This window comes from Coregonus clupeaformis, unplaced genomic scaffold (genome assembly GCF_020615455.1).
Source record: "Coregonus clupeaformis isolate EN_2021a unplaced genomic scaffold, ASM2061545v1 scaf2075, whole genome shotgun sequence".
Lineage (NCBI taxonomy): Eukaryota > Metazoa > Chordata > Actinopteri > Salmoniformes > Salmonidae > Coregonus > Coregonus clupeaformis.
This window is the reverse complement of record NW_025535529.1, coordinates 31,185-55,256: the sequence shown is the minus strand read 5'-3', so window position 1 is coordinate 55,256 and position 24,072 is coordinate 31,185. Positions and strand designations below refer to the sequence as shown.

The 24,072-nt window shown below is 42.3% G+C and overlaps 1 pseudogene; it reads right to left on the bottom strand.

Moving 5' to 3' along the window:
* Positions 1-24,072, bottom strand: part of LOC121587183 — a 65,653-nt pseudogene that overhangs the window by 23,577 nt on the left and 18,004 nt on the right.

Genomic DNA, 24,072 nt, shown 5'->3' with positions numbered 1-24,072 from the left:
TAATCCTCCAGAAACGACAGAACAAATAATGCAACAAATATTGTGGTTAAATTCAAATATACTAATTGACAAAAAAACTTTATTTTTTGACAGAATGTTTAAAAAAGGTATAATCTTCATAAATGATATCATCGGTAGGACTGGTGGAGTTATGTCGCACATGCAGCTAACAAAAACATATGGAAATGTCTGCTCTACCCAAAATTACAACCAAATAATTGCAGCCTTCCACGAAAAGTGGAAGAGGAAAGTTGAAGGGGAGAAAGTAAGGAACTTGTCTGTCGGCCTTGCATTAAAGAACATAATTGGTTAAGGAAAACTGTGATAAATAAAAAAGTATATCAGTTTCACTTAAGGACCAAAGGATTGACAGCCGTCCCATATAGATTGCAAAATAGTTGGGAAGAGATCTTTGACGTACCGATCCCATGGCATAGTGTTTATGAACTGATACGCAAAAACGACACCGGATTCAAAAATTAGAATCTTTCAATTTAAATTATTATATAAAATTCTTGCTACCAATAGAATGTTATTTATATGGGGGATACAATCTTCCCAGCTCTGCATATTTTGCTGTGAAGAGATAGAATCATTAGATCATTTGTTTTGGTTCTGTCCATTTGTAGCTTGTTTTTGGACACAGGTCCAGGAATGGCTAAAGGATTGCAATATTTACCTGGAACTAACCTTGCAGATAGCATTACTGGGTGATCTGAAAAGTCATAGTCAATCAATCAATAATATAATAATACTTTTAGCAAAAATGTTTATTTTTAATTCACAATCTGTAGAAGCAATGAGAATAGAAAGGTTCAGAACTTTTGTAAAACATCACAGTACGGTTGAAATATATATGGCAAATAGAAATCCTATATGGATGGTGTTAAGAGATAGATGGGAGGTATTGAATAGAGTTGAAGGATGGGACTAATAACAAATAACAACAAATAATAACAAAGATAGCTAATAATGTAAGCATACTGTGTCCATAATAAGTATATAGGTTGTATGTTGGGAGCTTTTGGGAAAGAGCACAGTTAGAAAGACATGGCATTTAGATGCAAACCGGATGGACATCATGAAAATGATCGGAGAGGTTGAGAGTAGAAGAAGTTCAGGAGCAAAAAAATCAATAAATCAATAAACATATATATATATAGAATTATTGTAAAATTAACTCTGTCCATAAGGTGTAGATAGTAAGTTTAGACCGGAAGTAGAGGCCTGGGCGTTGTTGTTCACTAATTTACTCCAAGTAGGGAAAGGATGGTGGGGTTGAAAAGTAATAAAGGGGAATATATATATAAAAAATAAAAATAAACATGGGGGATTGGAAGTGATGCAGACAATTACATTGATAGAAGATACAATCTATCTGCAATATTAAGCTGATCCATTCCCCCCAAGAGAAAAAAAAAAAAAAAAAAAAAAAAGGTCGGATACTAAATCCATTCCAACCACCGGTCAAGATTCCTACGGTTTGTACAATCTTTACCACAGCCCCGGTCTCACTACCTCCCTCAGAGAGGTTCACTCTATAGGGTGCCCCAGTTGAAGAGGATATCTCACTTGTTCAGGTCTGTAACCTGTTTTAGCATAATTCAGACTTTCAGACAGTACCTACCCTTATATGGGTCGCACTGCCATTTCTGGTAATTCCCTACTTTCACAATACTACACCTGTCCCTAAACTGTGTATGGAGATTGACATATCCCCCCCCCGCTTGGTATGAGCAACTACATAATCCCAGGATGTACATGGTGACATACATATGGTGATGTCCTTCCCTAAAGTCCCTAGTACTTCCCCTTTCCCTACGTCTAGCTGTCTCCTATGCCTTCGTAGACTGTGCTCAGGTATTATTTTATCAACTTGTGTTAGGTTAACTACTACTTCTGGCTGATCAGGAGGGTTTGAGTGTGTTAGGAATATGGCCCCCACAATCAGACAGCTACCTACCGTCAGGAGACCTGTGAATCCCCAGACAGCCAACCCATTGCTTCACCTTCTACCGAACTCACACAGGGATGATCAGACAGGGTAAGGGAATCTTCGTTAAGGAGCCAACCCCCGAGCCCTAGTGGTGATCGGTTCATTCTCCTAACTCTGTGTTTGTTCGTCAGGTGTAACTGGGTTTACCTTTTTGCAGTGTGTGACATGCACCCAGGTGGATCTAATAGGACTTGATAGGGCCCTTCCCAACAGGCCTGCTTCCAGTTTTTCTTCTTTTAGGGACTGGATGCTCACCCAGTCTCCTGGTGAGATAGAGTGGGTCACCTTCTCCTTTAGTTCACATGTGAGGCACAAAACCTCTGACATACGGGTGTGGTTAATAAACTATCTTCACACATACATGTTCAGCTCTCAATTTCTATTGTTGTTTTTGTTTATTTATATTTATTATTTAATCCTATCATTATTATTTAATCCTATCACTCCCCCTTTTTTGACACATGATTTGCCCATGTGTCAATATTACCACCTTCCTAAACAATCCCTTATGTAATTTATCATCCAATTGCCATGCCTTTCATTTTTGAGATTGTCTTTTGCTTCTTTATTGCTCCTCCCACTTCCTTTGTCTTTTATGGCAGCTAAATTCGACTTTCATCCAGTTCAGAATCAATTAGTAATCCAATCATCAATCTCTTATCTTGTAAAAACACTCATGTTTAGTTCAAACTCTGTTCTACCCAGGCTCTCCCGGGCTTGACCTGAAGACTGATTGTTGGACATGACAAGTCCATATTTAGGTCACCTAAGTCTTCTGCCTAGCAACAAAGAATAAAAACCTCTATGTTCATGATTAACCCAGTTATGTCTAATAGCCCACAAAAAAAAAAAAACTCATCATCTTTAAATCACGACCAATGTCATATCCCTCTTTACTCTCTACCATTTGGTTAACATCCCTGATGTATGTATGCCTCCTTAGAGTTCCAAATTATTTTACCATGGGCTGCCATTGCCTTCCCATAGTTAAGATCACTTAATTTACCCGTATGCAGTACATAATGGAGTACCCAAGCTTTACAGCAGTTTATCATTACCAAAAAGCTCATCATTTGTTTTTTGTTTAACGGTTTTGGCGCTTCAAGTATAGCAGTTTTCCTGGATGAGTTTAACATTCGCCCCTCCTGAGTTATAGTGTGTCCTAGGTAAATGACCTCGCTCTGCCAAAGTTGAAGTTTATTTTTGCTCACTTTGTGTCCCTGTTCTGCCAGGAAGGTTAACAATTGGATTGTATCCCTCTTACATCCCTCCTGAGTGGGATTAGCCAATAGAATATCATCTACATAAACTAACATTTGTTTTCCTTCCCTAGGTTCCAACTTTCCCAAATTCCTAGTTATAGCCTGGGCAAAGATTGTAAGACTTTCTGAGTAGCCTTGAGGCATCCTAGCGTAAGTCCATTTCCTTCCCTGAAAAGTAAAGCCAAACCATCCCTGTCTATCCGGATGAACTGGGATACTAAAGAAAGCATTAGCTAAATCTATCACTGTAAAATATGAGTTCTCTGGTTTCAATTGGTTCAGCAATGTATGTGGACCTGGTACACATGGAGCTCGGGAATTATATTTCTATTAACCCCCTGCAAGTCCATGACCATCCTCCAGTTGGCGCTAGGTGCCGCCTTTTTAACAGGAAATACTGGAGAGTTGCATTGTGCCTCATCTCCAGGAATTATCACCCCTCCCTTAAGTAAATGCTCAAATGTAGGTGTTATCCCTTTTATTGCTTCTGGTTTCATAGGATATTGCTTTTGGTATGGTCTATGATCGGATCGAGGAATCACTTGTACTGGAGCTACCCCCTTAATTAGTCCTACATCGGCTGGTCCTTGTGACCATAATTTGAACGGAATTGCTGCTAACTCAGCCTCCTGTTCCTGAGTTAAGAAAATGTCTTCCTGTCATCCGTTAAAACTTATCTCCAGGTGGACCCCGGGCAGGGTTTTTGCTCTCCAATTCAACTTTCTTCTATATCTCCCAGTGGAGTGGCCACACTGATCCCCTTTTGGTGTATTCTGCCAGTCAGTAATGTTTTCCCCCTGTTTTATCCATTTACCTAGTGATAACCATTCCTCTGAATGTTCTTTCACTAGGGCAACATGGGGCTCCACCTTTCTCTGTACAGCCTCTGGCTCTGTGAACCCATTTTAACCCAATTTGAAAAACAACAACCACAAATAGCCAGGCCTCACTTAATTTGGTAGCTCACTTTTATGACCTAAATACTGCCTAACTGAGATGAGCTAATCTCTTTCTCCTGGTTATAATCTAAAGATGGTAGTATACACAAAACATGATTCAGATATCCCCAGTCTTAACCCATCAATAATTGTTTGTATCAATCTAATTCCTCATAACTAATCCATTAAACCACTCAAAATTCCTCGAGTATACAATGATTATTTAATTGATTACCCTAACTCTGTTACATGTGATCTCATCTCAAATGATCCATTATCAATTATTTGTTCAACCCCCTAGGAAAATCTGTCTCCCCTTCTATTGTTCCTGTCCCCCCAATTTCACCAATCCATAACCCACCACAGGCTGGCGCTATTCCCCCAGCACAACAGCCAATGCATACTTGCATCCCCGTAACCAAAATAAATTATCGTTCTAGAATGTACCAACAATTTTGTATTTTCCCGCTAACCCATTTCAGTTCGCTATTCCATTTCTTTAACTGTTCTCTCTGATTAGGCCCTAATTAATAAAACAAATACTTGCTATCGTTGATCAGCATACACTTAATGACATTCCTACCATCTGAACTATGTACTGTCTCTTACATCTCCTCCCCCTCTCCTGCTCCTTCCTACATTATAAGGGAGATGCGGGAAACTTCCCTACAATCTTCCTTCTTAGGAAATAATGTCATTCGTACTTGTAACATACAGTGGGGAAAAAAAGTATTTAGTCAGCCACCAATTGTGCAAGTTCTCCCACTTAAAAAGATGAGAGAGGCCTGTAATTTTCATCATAGGTACATGTCAACTATGACAGACAAAATGAGAAAAAGAAATCCAGAAAATCACATTGTAGGATTTTTAATGAATTTATTTGCAAATTATGGTGGAAAATAAGTATTTGGTCAATAACAAACGTTTCTCAATACTTTGTTATATACCCTTTGTTGGCAATGACACAGGTCAAAAGTTTTCTGTAAGTCTTCTTAAGGTTTTCACACACTGTTGCTGGTATTTTGGCCCATTCCTACATGCAGATCTCCTCTAGAGCAGTGATGTTTTGGGACTGTCGCTGGGCAACACGGACTTTCAACTCCCTCCAAAGATTTTCTATGGGGTTGAGATCAGGAGACTGGCTAGGCCACTCCAGGACCTTGAAATGCTTCTTACGAAGCCACTCCTTCGTTGCCCGGGCGGTGTGTTTGGGATCATTGTCATGCTGAAAGACCCAGCCACGTTTCATCTTCAATGCCCTTGCTGATGGAAGGAGGTTTCCACTCAAAATCTCACGATACATGGCCCCATTCATTCTTTCCTTTACACGGATCAGTCGTCCTGGTCCCTTTGCAGAAAAACAGCCCCAAAGCATGATGTTTCCACCCCCATGCTTCACAGTAGGTATGGTGTTCTTTGGATGCAACTCAGCATTCTTTGTCCTCCAAACACGACGAGTTGAGTTTTTTACCAAAAAAATTCTATTTTGGTTTCATCTGACCATATGACATTCTCCCCAATCCTCTTCTGGATCATCCAAATGCACTCTAGCAAACTTCAGACGGGCCTGGACATGTACTGGCTTAAGCAGGAAACACGTCTGGCACTGCAGGATTTGAGTCCCTGGCGGCGTAGTGTGTTACTGATGGTAGGCGTTGTTACTTTGGTCCCAGCTCTCTGCAGGTCATTCACTAGGTCCCCCCGTGTGGTTCTGGGATTTTTGCTCACCGTTCTTGTGATCATTTTGACCCCCGGGATGAGATCTTGCGTGGAGCCCCAGATCGAGGGAGATTATCAGTGGTCTTGTATGTCTTCCATTTCCTAATAATTGCTCCCACAGTTGATTTCTTCAAACCAAGCTGCTTACCTATTGCAGATTCAGTCTTCCCAGCCTGGTGCAGGTCTACAATTTTGTTTCTGGTGTCCTTTGACAGCTCTTTGGTCTTGGCCATAGTGGAGTTTGGAGTGTGACTGTTTGAGGTTGTGGACAGGTGTCTTTTATACTGATAACAAGTTCAAACAGGTGCCATTAATACAGGTAACGAGTGTAGGACAGAGGAGCCTCTTAAAGAAGAAGTTACAGGTCTGTGAGAGCCAGAAATCTTGCTTGTTTGTAGGTGACCAAATACTTATTTTCCACCATAATTTGTAAATAAATTCATAAAAAATCCTACAATGTAATTTTCTGGAATTTTTTTCCTCAATTTGTCTGTCATAGTTGACGTGTACCTATGATGAAAATTACAGGCCTCTCTCATCTTTTTAAGTGGGAGAACTTGCACAATTGGTGGCTGACTAAATTCTTTTTTCCCCCACTGTATTTTCATAGACCTATCTAGAACACTACTAAAGCTATCTTATGCAACTTTTAATACACGTAAAAACTCTCTCTCTCTCCACCCATTCCCTATTGAATAAGTGAGTTTTTAACCCCCAACCACGCTCCAAATCTTCCATTTAGCATTAACCAACCAAATACTCCATCGTACCCATTCAATCAACACATCAGCAGTGGAATTTACACTCATAAATGCAGATTGTTACTCCATGCCTTGAAATGATAAATAGATTTCCACCAATAGCACCATTAATGATTTCTCATCTTACCCTCTGACACAAAATGAAGTTCCCTCACTGTACTACGTTAGCTCTACCATGATAATTAGTTCAATTGAACCCTCCATCTGCTTTTGTATTATATTATACATTACGTCTAAAACAACATTAGTTATGGTCAGTTTATTCCACCATCACATGATCCAACAACGCCACAACCTTAAACTCATATGGGGCGCCAGGCAGCTTAGTGACCAATAGCGCCGCGCCAACAACCGAGAGGTCGCCGGTTCCAATCCCCGAGCCGACCAGGCGAAAAACCTGCCAATGTGCCCTCGAGCAAGTCACTCAACCCCAATTGCTCCCATAAATCGCTCTGGACAAGAGCGTCCGCCAAATTACCAAAAATGCAAATGTCAATGTTCTCTACTTTCTCACCCATTACGTACGTCTACGTTCGGGTGAGCAAGTTTAGAACATCTCTCGTCAGAAACCCACATGCACCTCTCAAATAATCACCCCGTGTGGCGTTCCCAGCCAACTCCCAGTCTTTCCTGGCTCCAAAAGCCACACTTTCGCTCTCTCCAGCCCCTCCCCTCGCAACTCTACCTTCCGTGTCCTCTGAGGAGCTGTGTTTCTTGTTTTCAATATTCTGCCGTTAATTAAGGTACTTTAGTCTATTTATTTAAATCAAATAATTCCCACCTAATTAGTTAAAGTTGGTGCACGTTTATATTTAAACGATAAACCGAATTATTTCAGTCTAATTGTTTGAAAGCAGTATTCTTACAGTGCCACACATCAAATGGTAAATCAAAACAAATAAACCAAAGTGTTTCAATTATTTAACCAATGGTTGTTATATCAAATCAAGCGCTAAACCATATTACTTCAATTTACTTATTTAAAACCAGTGTTATGCTATGTCAAACATTAAACATTACAATTCAATTATATCAGTTCAAACGTTTCAGTTTAGTCATACTAGTTATTCATTATTTTACCTTCATATTCCCATTTGTTATTAACGGGTTATACGGTTTAAGCAACCACAAACCCAACAGTTATTCACAAATTATACAGTTTGGACAGCCACAGACGTCTTAATATACAGGTTTATTATTTTTAATAACCCCTATTCACTATTTTATTTCGTCTGTGATCATTCGCGCACTCATGCATACAACAACACCCAGTGTCCCCCTGATCCTAGCCGTATCTAGCCCTATGATACGTGTCAGTAGCGTAACACTATCTAAAATGTAAGTGCCCGTTATGATCCTAGCCGTATCTCAGTGGATATGTGCCACAACGTTACACTTTGATCAATTAATCCCTGTATCTCACAGTTCCACCATTTGTGGCCCAGAGACATCAGTATTTTCCTCAGAACCTAGCCATATCTCTCTGCATATGTGTCAAAGGAACCATACTCAACTAAAATTTTGGCGCTCCTCTGATCCTAGCCATATCTCGATGGATATGCGTCAGTAGCCAGCGCCCTTGGCCAATAATTCCCTGTGTCCACAGTTCTCACCCCTGGTGATCCTAGCCGGGGGACTTCAGTATTTTCCTCAGAACCTAGCCATATCTCTCTGGATATGTGTCAAAGAAACCATACTCAACTAAAATGTTGGCGCTCCTCTGATCCTAGCCATATCTCGATGGATATGTGTCAGTAGCCAACGCCCTTAGCCAATAATTCCCTGTGTCTCCAGTTCTCACCCCTGGTGATCCTAGCCTGGGGACTTCAGTACTATTTCCCGATGCTAGCCGTACCTAGCCTTCTGGTACGTGCCGGTGAAACAATACTCTACGGTACCAAGGTTTAACATCACATTCACCACAGGTTTACATGTCACAATATTGTGCTTATCTACTCATAATAGTTTCATAATTTAGTTCACTTACATCAGACAGTTGTTTCACAAAATTAATTTGAATAAAGCCAATGTGCAGATCTTTAGTTATTTAACAATAGGTATCTGCTTACCTTTTTTTTTAGTAGTCCGGACTTTTTGTGAAACACACAGTCCAATGAAAGAGGTGACCAAATGGGCCGGACAATACCCAGCATAGTCCCTTTACCAGATCACGTCGGAAGTCACCAATTGTCAAAGTTGCGTCAATTCAAATCTGGCACTTTAATTAATGCAAAAACCTTCAATGGTAAATATGATGTTTCGTATATACGGGCTCCTTGAAATACCTCGCAGGGCACTTCAGAGAACTAAATCCATTGTTTTAGATTCTTCCTCAAATACTCTTACAGAGAGAGAGTTTCCCACCTCTCTGCTGGCCAATCAGAGTAGACGCTTGAGCGTGGTTTAGACTTACTCAGCCAATCCATTGGCGCACTGGCTGTTCCCCGCCTCTTAGCGCATCCCTGTATCCAGGCATACGTTTATCATAACAACCTGTCATAATGAGAAGTGCCAGCTCCCCTAGACACCATTCCTACGTCCAAGGAAGGTTCACAGATCACAAAGAACCAGTATAGTCTAGTATTTGGAGACACAAATCCTCATCTCATTTTACCCCCTAAAACAGCTCTTCACATCAATCACAGCTTGCCAGGTGACACAACCTACATCAGCACAGTCCAGAATGCATTCTTTCTAAGTAAGTCATCCCATCAATTAGGAGAATAATACATCCCCCATACACCCATACAGTTTGTTGAGTGCCAAAGTTGTGTTGGCTTGGTAGATAAAAAGGTCTGCAGCTTATCATAAGCTATTGTATATTAGGTGAGCAAAATCTTGAGATTTACTTCACACTGGAAGCAGCGCACCACTCCTCCCCCTTTGGACTTTCCCGAGGCTGCCTACATCCGATCGTGCCATTGCATGGAGAAACCACTGAGTTCCATGTTCCTAGATTGAGTCAGCCAAGTTTCTGCAAGGCATATAATATTGCAGCTTTTCAAGTCTTTCTGAAAGGAGTCTCTCGAACGAAGCTCATCCATTTTATTCCTGATTGACTGGATATTTGCCAATGAAACGGAGGGGAGTGCCAGTCGATTTTCTCTTCATCTCAGTCTTAAGAAGACGCCAGCCCGACTAACATGTCTACGCCTGCAGCGTTTCTTTATAGCCCATGAAACAAAATAATAGTGTCCGGTGTGAACAAGAGAAAAGCTGGGTAAGAGTTGATGTCGGATTTGTAGTCGAAATCGAGGTTAGTAACTGTCGATCTGACTTCCACAAGTGCTTAGCGGTCATATGTGACAATAGTATGTACTTTCTGTAAGATGTCAGCCTTCTCAGTCTGCGCCATCTCTCTTTCTCTAACTCACTCTTGTAAAGTTCCTTCAGTAGTGATAGTTTAATTAGCATGATGTGAGTGATCCCATATTGCCAAAGTATTAAATAAGAGCACAATTAATTCATTGACAATTGATTAACATAGACATAAATATCATACCCACCAAAAAATGCTAAACTCCCCTGTTATTGGTAATGGTGAGACATTAGCATGTTTCAGGGGTATGATTGTTGTGTCTCTTTAACTTTCTTGCTCTTTATTATTCATGATTCATTCATGATTGTGTTCAGAAACAAGTTATATTTTTATTTACTATAAAATGGACTCCAAAATGACACAATACATTATTTACATATATTTCTATTGGACACAACATAATCCAAAACACAACCAAAACGAACTGCAAATGCAGCCAACAAGATTGTAGTCACAAGCAATGTTCCCTCTGAGCGAGCGCGTGTTTGAGCGCGCAGTAGCCAGAGACTGCCTCATGCAGATCTCAGAAGGAATATCAGCCCTCAGAGAGAAGCACAAGATTGAACTACACTCAACAAGTTTTTCATGTTAGTTAACACTTCCAACATTTTTCCTTTACTGTGGCAATTGTGATCGAATCAACGCAATATTAGCCACTTTCAATACAACATACTGAAACAAAACAAACTACTCAAGAGATTTTGTTGTAGGCAGAATGCATGGGAGTAGGATTCTATTGCACATGACTCAGCCCGTACTCTACACAGAGGTGGGTATAACCAATCAGAGCTGCAGTAGGCCTGTATGCAAATAGACCATTGCCACATATGGATCTGTGCCATTTACTTTGAACTGGACTGTGTTTACAGCTCTGGTCGTGAGTAGATGTGCTTGTTTTGAGTTCAAAGCAAGAGCTGCATGTAGCCACGTGTGCACATTTTGTTCATATCCTTTGCTAGTTATTGTGTTATTAGCCCAGTTATAGGTAATTTCTAGTCAACAATGGGGGAGTGGTTGCTTCCTACAAGAGCACAACATGTGTGCATTTCTAGACATCTTTGAAAAGAGAGTCAGGTAAAGAGCTTTTTTTGTCTTAGTGTTATATTTTCAGACAGGCTTGAATAAACTAACAAGCCAATAGGCAGAGTGTAGCATAATTTGTCTGATTCTCTGTAGTAATGGTATGGGAATAATAATGCATTTTATTTTGTAAAGTGGTATCTTCCATCAAACAACACAACAAAATGTTCAGTCACCTCCTTGTCTGAAGGACAAGTGGATAAACAGGTTAACCTCTTAAGGATCGGACCCTTTTTTTCAATTTCCTCCTAAAATGACACACCCACATCTAACTGCCTGTAGCTCAAGACCTGAAGCAAGGATACGCATATTCTTGATACCATTTAAAAGGAAATACTTTGAAGTTTGTGGAAATGTGAAATTCATGTAGGAGAATTTAACACATTAGATCTGGTAAAAGATAATACAAACAAAAAAACATGCATTTTCTATTCTTTTTTTGTTCCATCATTTTTGAAATGCAAGAGAAAGACCACAATATAATATTGCAGTTTAGGCGCAATTTAGATTTTGCCCATTTTGGCCACACAGCAGTGTGTTTGCAAAGTTTCAGATTGATCCAGTGAAGCAGTGCAATACTGGACTATTTTGTATCAAGTCTGCCCAAATGTGCCGAATTGGTCAATTGATGCATTTTCAAGTACATAACTATAGAGAACATACAAAAATGATATGGTAATACAAAATGTAAGTTTACACGCTCCCAGGAATGTCATACATGATGGATCACTAGTGTCACGCCCTGGCTCTGGGACTCTGTTATGTTGAGCCAGGGTGTGTGGTTTCTATGTGTTTTGTGTGCTAGGGTTATTATCTAGTTCTTTTGTTTCTATGTTGGCCGGTGTGGTTCTCAATCAGAGGCAACGTGTATCAGCTGTTGCTTGTTGTCTCTGATTGGGAACCATACTTAGGCAGCCTGTTTTCCCACAGTGTGTTGTGGGATCTTGTTCCGTATGGTTTGTATTGTAACCAAGGACTTCACGTTTCGTATCGTTTGTTGTTTTGTTCGTGTGATCATTCAAATTAAAAGTATGTTCGCATTCCACGCTGCGCCTTGGTCCTCTGTGTATAACGATCGTGACAACTAGCTTATACATTAACTTTCACACATCTAGATGGCCTGGCGGGGTGGGTGTGGAGCCAGAGACAGCAGGGGTTCAAACTGTAGAACCCAGTTCCTACATTTGAATATAAAAATTGATTTTATCAAACAAAACTATGCTACATTTTATCTCTGAGACCCTTAGGATGACAAAACAGAGCAAGATTACTGAATGTAAGTACATTATTTACCTTCAGAGGTGAATTGATCAAATCAGTTGCCGTAATACATTTGTTGTGCACTCTCCTCAAACAATAACATGGTATTCTTTCACTGTAATAGCTACTGTAAATTGGACAGTGCAGTTAGATTAACAGGAATTTAAGCTTTCTGCCCATATGATAGATGTCTATGTCCTGGAAAGTGTGCTGATACTTACAACAGTCATGCTAATCACATTAGCGCACATTAATTCAACCGTCCCGTATACGGGACACCGATCTCATAGAGGTTAATCAAATCAAATCAAATCAAATCAAATTTTATTGGTCACATGCGCCAAATACAACAGGTGCAGACATTACAGTGAAATGCTTACTTACAGCCCTTAACCAACAGTGCATTTATTTTAAACAAAAAAAGTAAAAATAAAACAACAACAAAAAAAAGTGTTGAGAAAAAAAAAAGAGCAGAAGTAAAATAAAGTGACAGTAGGGAGGCTATATATACAGGGGGGTACCGTTGCAGTGTCAATGTGCGGGGGCACCGGCTAGTTGAGGTAGTTGAGGTAATATGTACATGTGGGTAGAGTTAAAGTGACTATGCATAAATACTTAACAGAGTAGCAGCAGCGTAAAAAGGATGGGGTGGGGGGGCAGTGCAAATAGTCCGGGTAGCCATGATTAGCTGTTCAGGAGTCTTATGGCTTGGGGGTAGAAGCTGTTGAGAAGTCTTTTGGACCTAGACTTGGCACTCCGGTACCGCTTGCCGTGCGGTAGCAGAGAGAACAGTCTATGACTAGGGTGGCTGGAGTCTTTGACAATTTTGAGGGCCTTCCTCTGACACCGCCTGGTATAGAGGTCCTGGATGGCAGGAAGCTTTGCCCCAGTGATGTACTGGGCCGTACGCACTACCCTCTGTAGTGCCTTGCGGTCGGAGGCCAAGCAGTTGCCATACCAGGCGGTGATGCAACCAGTCAGTATGCTCTCGATGGTGCAGCTGTAGAATTTTTTGAGGATCTGAGGACCCATGCCAAATCTTTTTAGTCTCCTGAGGGGGAATAGGCTTTGTCGTGCCCTCTTCACGACTGTCTTGGTGTGTTTGGACCATGATAGTTCGTTGGTGATGTGGACACCAAGGAACTTGAAGCTCTCAACCTGTTCCACTACAGCCCCGTCGATGAGAATGGGGGCGTGCTCAGTCCTCTTTTTTTTCCTGTAGTCTACAATCATCTCCTTTGTCTTGGTCACGTTGAGGGAGAGGTTGTTGTCCTGGCACCACACGGCCAGATCTCTGACCTCCTCCCTATAGGCTGTCTCATCGTTGTCGGTGATCAGGCCTACCACTGTTGTGTCGTCGGCAAACTTAATGATGGTGTTGGAGTCGTGCCTGGCCATGCAGTCATGGGTGAACAGAGAGTACAGGAGGGGGACTGAGCACGCACCCCTGAGGGGCCCCCCGTGTTGAGGATCAGTGTGGCAGATGTGTTGTTACCTACCCTTACCACCTGGGGGCGGCCCGTCAGGAAGTCCAGGATCCAGTTGCAGAGGGAGGTGTTTAGTCCCAGGATCCTTAGCTTAGTGATGAGCTTAGAGGGCACTATGGTGTTGAATGCTGAGCTGTAGTCAATGAATAGCATTCTCACGTAGGTTTTCCTCTTGTCCAGGTGGGAAAGGGCAGCGTGGAGTGCAATAGAGATTGCATCATCTGTGGATCTGTTGGGGCGGTATGCAAATTGGAGTGGGTCTAGGGTTTCTGGGATAATGCTGTTGATGTGAGCCATGACCAGCCTTTCAAAGCACTTCATGGCTACAGACGTCAGTGCTACGGGTCGGTAGTCATTTAGGCAGGTTATCTTAGAGTCCTTGGGCACGGGGACTATGGTGGTCTGCTTGAAACATGTTGGTATTACAGACTCAGTCAGGGACATGTTGAAAATGTCAGTGAAGACACTTGCCAGTTGGTCAGCACATGCTCGGAGTACACGTCCTGGTAATCCGTCTGGCCCTGCGGCCTTGTGAATGTTGACCTGCTTAAAAGTCTTACTCACATCGGCTACGGAGAGCGTGATCACATAGTCATCCGGAACAGCTGGTGCTCTCATGCATGCTTCAGTGTTGCTTGCCTCGAAGCGAGCATAGAAGTGGTTTAGCTCGTCTGGTAGGCTTGTGTCACTGGGCAGCTCGCGGCTGTGCTTCCCTTTGCAGTCTGTAATAGTTTTAAAAGCCCTGCCACATCCGACGAGCGTCAGAGCCAGTGTAGTACGATTCAATCTTAGACCTGTATTGACTCTTTGCCTGTTTGATGGTTCGTCGGAGGTCATAGCGGGATTTCTTATAAGCGTCCGGGTTAGAGTCCCGTTCCTTGAAAGCGGCAGCTCTACCCTTTAGCTCAGTGCGGATGTTTCCTGTAATCCATGGCTTCTGGTTGGGGTATGTACGTACGGTCACTGTGGGGACGACATCATCGATGCACTTATTGATGAAGCCAGTGACTGATGTGGTGTACTCCTCAATGCTGTCTGAAGAATCCCGGAACATGTTCCAGTCTGTGCTAGCAAAACAGTCCTGTAGCTTAGCATCTGCGTCATCTGACCACTTTTTTATTAACCGAGTCACTGGTGCTTCCTGCTTTAGTTTTTGCTTATAAGCAGGAATCAGGAGGATAGAGTTATGGTCAGATTTGCCAAATGGAGGGCGAGGGTTGAGCTTTGTATGCATCTCTGTGTGTGGAGTAAAGGTGGTCTAGAGTTTTTTTCCCTCTGGTTGCACATTTAACATGCTGGTAGAAATGAGGTAGAACGGATTTAAGTTTCCCTGCATTAAAGTCCCCGGCCACTAGGAGCGCTGCATCTGGATGAGCGTTTTCCTGTTGATTAATGGCCTTGTACAACTCATTCAGTGCAATCTTAATGCCAGCATTGGTTTGTGGTGGTAAATAGACAGCTATGAAAAATATAGATGAAAACTCTCTTGGTAAATAGTGTGGTCTACAGCTTATCATAAGATACTCTACCTCAGGCGAGCAAAACCTCGAGACTTCCTTAGTATTTGGTTTTGTGCACCAGCTGTTGTTTACAAATATACACAGACCGCCACCCCTTGTCTTACCGGAGTCAGCCGTTCTGTCCTGCCGATGTAGCGTATAGCCTGCTAGCTGAATGTTATCATTGTCGTCGTTCAGCCACGACTCGGTGAAACATAATATATTACAGTTGTTAATGTCAAGCCCTGCATATTTTTTTCAAAAGTCTCATGGAATGTAGGCCTACATTGAACACCACACATTGGCTGCTTCTGTAGGCTGAATGATTGAACAGCTATTTCCATGTTAAATGTTATGGGATGCATTTTCTCCATTGTTTTTGACAGTAGGCCTACATTATGATCAAATAGCCATAGTAGCCTACTTGGCCACTGTTAAAACAGTAAGTTAAAGCGGGCACAGCCTCAGTGTTCACAGTTAACACTCGTTGGAAGTTGCACAGAATTTTCAAAACGTTCAAGTTTGCGCTCAGCCGACCTGAAATTTGCTCAGTGCTAAAATAGATTAGAGGGAATATTGGTCACAAGCTTGATGTTGTCATTGCGTGCTAGGAATATGGGACCAAATACTAAACTTTTGACACTAAACGTTTGACTACTCACTATAATTGGATTTGTCCAATTAATTATGATACATTCAAATGGGGGGACTAGATACATAAAATGCTTTCATTTCTAAAACAGATATGAATGAAAATACCCTCAAATAAAAGGTGACATTCTGTACTGTCGCCTCACATGAAACACTTGATCTCAGATCCAAAATGCTGGAGTATAGAGACAAATTAAAAGTCTTAGCTTCACTGTCCAAATAAATTAGGGAATGTATGAAAACATCTTCTCCAGGACAAACCTCCACCCTACTCCCCTGCTGAAGACAAGAAGAGCGCCTGTATCTCAGCTCCCACCCCTCCTTCTCACGGCCTGTACTGGACACTATTATTTGTTTATTTATTATTTGTCTGTACAGGTTTTTAATGTGACGACTTAAATATGAGAGGGTAGCAGTCGATCATATGACCAGGTCTCTGTTGAAAAATAAATTTTATTGCAAAGAGACTAGCCTGAATTAACCTTAAAAAACAGTTTTTAAATACATAAGAGTTGGTGAAGTTTGACTTATGGTACAAATCTGAAATGTCACCCTTGTATATAGGGAATATGGTGTAATATGAAACTTGAACTTTGTGTTGATAGGGACCATAATGTCTAGGTAGTATAGGAGCGAATCCCTGATCCTAGTCCAACTAACTATACTGAACAAAAATATGAACGCAACACGTAAAGTGTTGGTCCCATTTTTCATGAGCTGAAACAAAAGATCCCAGAAATGTTCCATACGCACAAAAATATTATTTATCTTAAAATTAGTGCACAAATGTGTTCACATCCCTGTTAGTGAGCATTTCTCCTTTGCCAAGATAATACATCCACCTGACAGGTGTGGCATATCAAGAAGCTGATTAAACAGCATGATCAATACAGAGGTGCACCTTGTGCTGGGGACAATAAAATACCACTCTAAAATGTGCAGTTTTGTCACACAACACAACGCCACAGATTAGATTAGGGCCTAATTTATGTATTTAAATTGACTGATTTCCTTATATGAACTGTAACTCAGTAAATTATTTTAAATGTTTGCATGTTGCGTTTACAATATGTTTTTGTTCAGTGTACATGGAAAGATTATCTTGGCTATATGCTACTACTGCTACTGCCTGTGTGTGTGTGTGTGTGTGTGTGTGTATAGAGCAGTTGGCCTATTATGTCATGTCCTGAATGTCACTCTTCTGAACATTCTAGAACACACTCACTCACCCAACACATCACATCAAGGAATAAAAATAATAATAATCCTTGACCAACACTTTACATGTTGCGTTTATATTTTTGTTCAGTGTACATACGCGTCTAAGGAGATAAACTATGTAGTGTTTGACATGAGTTTTAGGGCCTGTTGCATTTTCGCAACCTGGGGTCTCACCAGGTTAAGGATTTTGTTTCTAAAATGCTGACTTGGCTAAATTATCTCACTATGGGAAAAATGGGTGTTGAGTTGAGTTGAGTTTGAGTTTATTTTTACAGGGACAGTGCACATTAATCAACGTTTCAGTAAAAGTGCCGGTTTTAGCCAGCCGGCTAATTTTCAACCGCAGTCCCAACCGCAGTGTTGCAGACTACAGTCGGAGAAGGAAAGGTCTCACATACACAGGATAGTTCCGTAATACGCCTAAATGACTTACTTTCCTACATACATCCTAGTACTTTCCCAAACTAACTGATCTTAGAAGTCTGGATAGTTGAAGGGAATATGGAGGCAACTCCACGGAGCATAATGGAAGGCCATATTGCTTTCACCCATCCAGGCATCAGTGTCCTAGTATCCAACTGGAACAGGGGCTGGGATTCAATCGAAATAACTAGCTCGCTTCCCTCTATATATGTAATTACTCCCCTAGACCAAGGTTAGTGACACAAGTATAGACAATATGGTTCTTGCTCTACCTAGCCCATAGAGAATGATAGAGATATCATCTTTATATACACTGAGTATACAAAACATGAAGAACTCTTTCCATGACATAGACTGACCAGGTGAATCCAGGTGAAAGCTATGATCCCTTATTGATGTCACTTGTTAAATCCACTTCAATCAGTGTAGATGAAGGGGAGGAGACAGGTTAAAGAAGGAGTGTTAAGCCTTGAGACAATTGAGACATGGATTGTGTATGTGTATGTGTGCCATTCAGAGAGTGAATGGGCAAGACAAAACATTTAAGTGCCTATGAACGGGGTATGTTATTAGGTGGCAGGCACACTGGTTTGTGTCAAGAACGGTAACACTGCTGGGGTTTCCCGTGTGTATCAAGAATTGTCCAAAACCCAAAGGACACCCAGCCAACTTGACACAACTGTGGAAAGCATTGGAGTTAACATGGGCCAGTATCCCTGTAGAGTCCATGCCCCGACAAATGTAGGCTTTTCTGAGGGCAAAAGGGGGGATGGGGTGGGACTGCCTATAGGTTAAGGAATGGTCACAGAATTCCATCCAGGTCACCACTGCAGGTGGCAGTAAATCGCCAACCTTGGCTTTATACCTGTTCAAACACACTCTAGGTGGCAGTGTGCACCCTTTCAGTTTGTTTGCCAACTCATAGAAGCAGTAGAAGAAGAAAATGACAATGGACTACTTCAAAATGGAGATGGCCTCAATGGTGCTGCCTGTGCTCTGGCAGACACCATAATGGGACAGATACAATGATGCGATGTCTATCGAAGTCTATGGTTATGGAGACTAATCCCATATGAGATTGTTAGGTCACGGTCATTCCCTTTCGTGTTGTCATCGTGGCAAGCAGAGGGTGATGCTGACGCCCCTATCCAACAGGCAGGGAACAGCTCCTGAGTGAAGGCACAGTGGAAGGCATGCAGCCGCGTGGGAGTGGTGGGAGTGGCCAGCCATCGTTTCCCGGCACCCATTGTGCCAGGCGCTCAACTGGCACTCATCCAGCTGGAGGCTCCAGGGAAGATCGTTCATTCCCACCATACACTGTTTCCCCTTTTCCTTCCTGGGGATGCCCTCGTAGGTCACCTGGGGGAGAGATGTAGGGGTCAAAGATTATGGTGGGAAGAGGCACCCGTAGGTTCTCCCTGGAGAGGAACAGGTGACCGTTGACCGTGCGAGGGTCAAAGGTCAGGGTACAGCGGTCTGAGGAGGAGGAGGAGGGGGAAGGGAGCAGGGGAGAAGACAATTAGGTGTACAGCTTATTAGTCTAAATTAGCTCTAAAACAACGGATAGGTGATAGATCATTCAGGTTACTAATTATATAGCCCAGAATAGTTGTTATTATTTACAGTTACTGTGTTAATATCTATGAGAGTTTTATGTTAAAGTAAGGAACAACCACATACATTCACTGAGGCCCTGCTTTCTGGCTAGGTGTCATGGAGCAGCAGGACTGGGGACCACAGCCAGGATGGTGTGCTTATCCTGGGGAGAACCTAGTGAAGGGGATGGGGAAGAGGAGAGAGATTGGGCAAGAAATACAGAGACATATATTTTAACAGATTGGAGATGACTATACATAAAAATAAAATCCTTCATACAGTGAGGTTAGGTGAGGTTAGGTTACCTTGCTTGTCCTGCCCCACAGCTGTAGACACAGCCTTCTCCAGGTCCTCAGACACTAGCTTGGAGATCCGTTACAGGATGTCTGTCACCCCGCTGAGCCTGTCCTGCAGGTTAGGGGTCACATCCACTTGAATGTCCTTCATATGACGAATCTCCACCAGCCGAGTCTCCTACAGAGCAAATGAGGAAAATATGATATATGGTTAGTAACAATACAATATGAAAATTTGATCCCAAAGCCACTAACAGCTAACATATATATTTATGTATGTGATCTATGTAAATAAAGGAATATAACACAGGTGTAAAACTGTGAAGGACCATATGGTGGAGGCCTACCCATTTCCCAGGATCATAATAAAAAGTGGATTTGGGTACAGTGTTTATTTCCCCCGAAAATCTTTGAAGATTATACCTAAAATAATTAGGCCTACTTCTTTCTACTGCTGATCTGAGACCAGAAGGGTAAAACATAGCAGATATAAATGCAATATATAGAGTAGAAAATATTGCCTGCCCTCCAAAGAAACATCTGTTCTACATGGTCTATTTCTATCTGAATGTTTCAACTCATTCAAGCATGTTAATTGATCGTTAAGTCATGTTTGTCTGGTAAACGGTCATTAGTGGCCTATATAAGCCTCATACAGGCCACGGGATGACATTACTTGTTGATAATAAAGACTATTCTCATAATCATGGGCGGTGTGAGAGAATTTCTGCTCTTTGTGCTGACTGTGGGGGTCTTCAAAGGTTGGTTCACTAATGTTTGATTTGGATTGAAGGGTTTTGTTTGGGAAACATGTTGAACTTTGTAAGTTGGAGATTCAAATTTGACTGTCTGTTTCTTCCACGTTGGTCATCTTTTTTGTTCACTGCTATTAAATATATGTAGCTATTTTGTGTCAACTCAACTTCTGTCAACTCTTTCTCCTCAGTTTCTTGTTCCCCTGTTGGCAAGTCCCAGAAACAAGATCAAGTCTCTCTGCAGAGGAGACTTGGAGGTAAGCGTTTCTTCCCCTATGTTATCCCATCCCTTCTAGCAATGTTCTTTGCTGCTGTGTTTTAAACTAATTCAACACCGTAGAGTAACCCAGTCTAAATAACAAATGTTTAGAATCTTTTTTTTTAAACCAGAAGTTATCAAACCCTTTGCTGTTGATTTTGATAATTTGCTTGTGTACCTGAACCTACATTTTTCAGAGCTGTCATCAACTGACGTCTCCATTGCACATGCTCCGATCCATAGGGTCTGATGCTAAAGAAGCCAGAAAATGTTAGGCCTGCAACATTCGTTTAGAACTACGTGGGGTGCAATGTTGCTGAACATTCAAATGGCAATTTGGCCTAGACCGTGTAGAACACCCAACTGTTCCTCTTCTCTTTTTCTCTAGAGTATTTGGAGACAAATGAAGTAGCATCCCAAGACTCTCCAAACTATGGTAGCTCTCTGGCAAACGATGACCTGGCCTCTGCTGAGAAGATGAGACGCTGGTCTGATGACTATGGAAACTCTCCTACTGCCACAACCGCTTCAGAAGCCACAACTGGCACGTCCGACGACGCCGCTTCAGAAGCCACAACTGGCACGTCCGGACGACGCCGCTTCAGAAGCCACAACTGGCACGTCCCGACGACGCCGCTTCAGAAGCCACAACTGGCACGTCCCGACGACGCCGCTTCAGAAGCCACAACTGGCACGTCCGACGACGCGCTTCAGAAGCCACAACTGGCACGTCCGGACGACGCCGCTTCAGAAGCCACAACTGGCACGTCCGACGACGCCGCTTCAGAAGCCACAACTGGCACGTCCCGACGACGCCGCTTCAGAAGCCACAACTGGCACGTCCGACGACGCCGCTTCAGAAGCCACAACTGGCACGTCCGGACGACGCCGCTTCAGAAGCCACAACTGGCACGTCCGACGACGCCGCTTCAGAAGCCACAACTGGCACGTCCGGACGACGCCGCTTCAGAAGCCACAACTGGCACGTCCGACGACGCCGCTTCAGAAGCCACAACTGGCACGTCCCGACGACGCCGCTTCAGAAGCCACAACTGGCACGTCCGACGACGCCGCTTCAGAAGCCACAACTGGCACGTCCGGACGACGCCGCTTCAGAAGCCACAACTGGCACGTCCGACGACGCCGCTTCAGAAGCCACAACTGGCACGTCCGACGACGCCGCTTCAGAAGCCACAACTGGCACGTCCGACGACGCCGCTTCAGAAGCCACAACTGGCACGTCCGACGACGCCGCTTCAGAAGCCACAACTGGCACGTCCGACGACGCCGCTTCAGAAGCCACAACAGGCACGTCTGACGACGCCGCTTCAGAAGCCACAACCGGCACGTCCGACGACCATGCCATTTTGGAACAGTTCACCTCTGCATCTGAGACCCCGTTGACCACAAACATGGATATCTGAAGTGGGACGTACATGGGTACTCTAGTCCAGGTTGTGTGTAACTGCGTTTGTGTGTGTTGCCTCAATTAAACAGTAACTTTAATACTTGTGTCCTTAGTTTTGTTTTGGAGATTCAATGACCTGACTTTAGTAACTGGGGTGATGGCAAAACAGTTTTATTGCATTATAAACATGCTTTGGCATCAGCAATATATTACTACTTCGACCAATTTGTGGTTAAGGTGTTTAAATTACCATTGGACTTTCTTAAGCTACATTTGCTTATGCTAGTAGCATCAAATGATGTAATGGGTTCAAGGTCAATTTAACCTGATGTAGTTTGTAGAACTGAGCGCTTGGTGTTGGTGCATATCACGTCTGTAAATGAGGATGTTGCTAGAATTGGGGTTAATGGTGTCAGTGCTGAATGTTGTCAAATTGCATTTAAATTACTCTGCTGAGTGTCTACTAGTCTTGAGTCTACGGACAATTGGTTTCCTACTCGTGAATTCTTACATGTAACACCAGCTCTCATATCATTAGCCAATCGTTTTGGGGGTTGGTCTGCATATGCCAGTAAAAATCCAAACTTTTAGGTTAAAGGCAATGTTAACCTGTCTTAGCTGGCAGGCTGCGATCTGGTCCTAGCTCTCCCAGAGTTGCTTGTAGCGCCTAGGGTTTGTGCGTCGTAGCCTACCGTTTTTAGTCGCCATGAATTCAAAGTGCATGTACACGCAACCTTGAAATACAGTAACAAAATTGACTCCAACTTTTGAGCTACCGGTAGGCCTACCTGCTTTAATACAAAAGGTCTGTGGCAAAGCTTTACTCATTTATGCCAACGAGGCCGACTGCAAATCCGACCTGAATTGAGCCTGTTTTGAAGCAACACGTTAAAACGGGTATGGCCTATGCAAATGATTTTGTTTGCAACATGGAATCAGTCAGTGTCAATTACTTAGTTTCTGACAAGTGTTTTTCCTGTTGAAAAATAATGCGAGAACTGTATTTTGTATTGAATAAAAGTAAAAATGGCAGTTTATTTACTTTGAATATATAGTCCGTTTGTGTAGTCCAAAGTCTCACGTTTCATTTATGCTGTGACTTCAGAGATGATCATTTACTTTATTGCTAGAAAACAGATGCAGTAAGTAGGCCTCATAAGATTTTATGTAAAATATAGCCTACCTTAGAATGGCATATTAAATGCGGGTTTAGATTCACGGGCAATTGATCAACTGCGGCGCTATCCATTGTTGAATCTCCGCTTAACTGTTTGATTATTGGAGATTCAGATTAGTTTCCTCTGACAAAATCATAACAATAAGTGAAGTATAAACAGCCACAACCTTCCCAAATTCCCTCGATAGCCAGGTGCAAGGGGAGAGAAAAGGACCAAAATGCATCTTTCAAAGGTAGGCTAAAAAGATTAATTTTTACTGTATTAACCTCATATTTGACCCGTCGGCCATCAGTGCTTCATAGGCCTGTTAAAACTAGGCTACATCAATGAAATGGTGTGGTGACTTTGAGGGAACATTGTTGATTAAATTGCAACAAATACATAAATAACCCTTTAGATTGTGCATATTTCTCCATTTAGAGTGGTATAATCATGTCAGATTTTATTTAATGGTATTATATGCTTTTAAATAGCACTTTCGGTTTGAACGGGAATACCGGGAAGCCCGAGAATTTCTTGCAATTTCCTCAGGAAGGAAAATTGGTAGATTCTCTGGAAAATATATGGCCAATGAGGCCTATGCCTACCCTCCTCCCCCCAGCCAATGGGATGAACTCCGCGGGACCCCCACCCGAGTACTCCTACCAGGTACGGACGAGACATGGAGACAACTGTTCCTTTAATGTTTGACGAGGAATAAAATACCCAAGAATAAAGCTATATACAAGGAGTACCAGTTCCAGATCAGTGTGCAGGGTTACAAGGTATTTGAGGTAGATATTTGTACCCATTAGCTCTTCCTGGGGTCCAACAAAATTAATTTTTAAAACATTACAATACATTCATTACAGAATTTACAACATAAAGTGTGCCCCCTCAGGCCCATAATCCACTATCACATATCTACAACACAAAATCCATGTGTACGTGTGTATAGAACTTATGTTATCATGTGTGTGTATGC